Below are 1,376 nucleotides of genomic sequence, written 5' to 3'. Positions count from 1 at the left end.
TCGATAGTATCGAGCATCTGGATTACAGAAGTCCGTCTTCTGCTATAACCTCCTACAGAAAGGCACTGCTGTGGGAGAGGGTGGAGAACTTGAAATGCGTAAATCGGTATGCAGGCAATTTCTTTTTATATTAGTATGTCTTCTCAATTACCTTGATTGTACCGGCTCACCGTAATCTAAAGTTTGAAAGCTCTGTAGCTGTGCTACGCCTGTATTTTGTTCACACACAGTTCTGGTCATTGAGCACATCCTGGTCAAACAAACCTACTGCAACTTTGGTTTTGAGCTTTTGTCAGCAAACGTGTAAGAATTTAGTTTTGCATTCCTCTTGCTGAATTGAATTTACAAAAATTTCAGGATAGGTTTGTATTTTCATCAAGCATTCAATTCACTTTAGAAATCCTTGCCATTGAAACTTTTAATTTTATTTTTTTTTTTAGAAAGTTTCAAAGCTTTAAAGAAAGCTTAAAAATATTAAGGTACCTGTAAAATGTGTTACACTAATGGGGAACACACAAAGCCAAAAGGCAGTGACAGATTCGACAACTGACAGCGGCCACTATTTTTTCATCGTTGTCGTTTCCCTGAAGTCATGAGGAGGAGGATCTGCCTGAAACAGTTGCATAGAACTAGCTGATTTATCCATAAGAATCGCTTGGTTTTGCCGGTACTGCACCATGTCTTAAACCTGTGGCGCTTAGAGGGGTGATTTGTCGTGTGATCTGGTAAGTATTCCAGGAATTAAGTGCTGCTGCTTCTAGTCAGTCAAGATGATCCGTAGCGCTGGGTAAGTACTGTATATTCTTTAATTGCACCCTCTCTGATTGTAAAGACACTGTTTGGAAAGAGGGGACTTGGATAACTAATTTCTCCTAACAGCTGGACTCAAATCGTTATGTATTAAATGGGTTACCTGACGTTTTGTGGAAACCTTGCAAAGTTGTTAGAGAAGGGGCTATGTTAATTCTTAGATCGAGGGTCTGCGATTGTGACATGTTCTAGTTTGACAGTAAAAACCAGGCCAGACCCGTAAAAGCCTCTTGCAGGAGTGACGCTTCATTTTACAAAATACTCGCTGGCTCTAGAAAACAGTAATGTTTTGATTTAAAAAAAAAAAAAAAAGCATTCATAAGAACTCTACTCTGCAGATAATTTCTTTCCAGTTAGGCAAGACTTAAAACCTTGCACGTATTTGCTGATTTTACAAGTTCTGCTTTGAAGATTTGGACAAATTCATTGTCCTTTATTCCCAAACCATAGTGGTCTTGTTGAAGTTAACAAAAACTTGCTAGTTTTGCTTAAAAGAAGGAGTAAATACAGTTCTACTACCGCTTCAGACACAAAACCAGAAAGCCTCTGCATGAAAGACATGCAGC

Source organism: Pygoscelis adeliae, unplaced genomic scaffold (genome assembly GCF_000699105.1).
Source record: "Pygoscelis adeliae isolate BGI_AS28 unplaced genomic scaffold, ASM69910v1 Scaffold91, whole genome shotgun sequence".
Lineage (NCBI taxonomy): Eukaryota > Metazoa > Chordata > Aves > Sphenisciformes > Spheniscidae > Pygoscelis > Pygoscelis adeliae.
Note: the sequence above shows the minus strand (reverse complement) of the source record.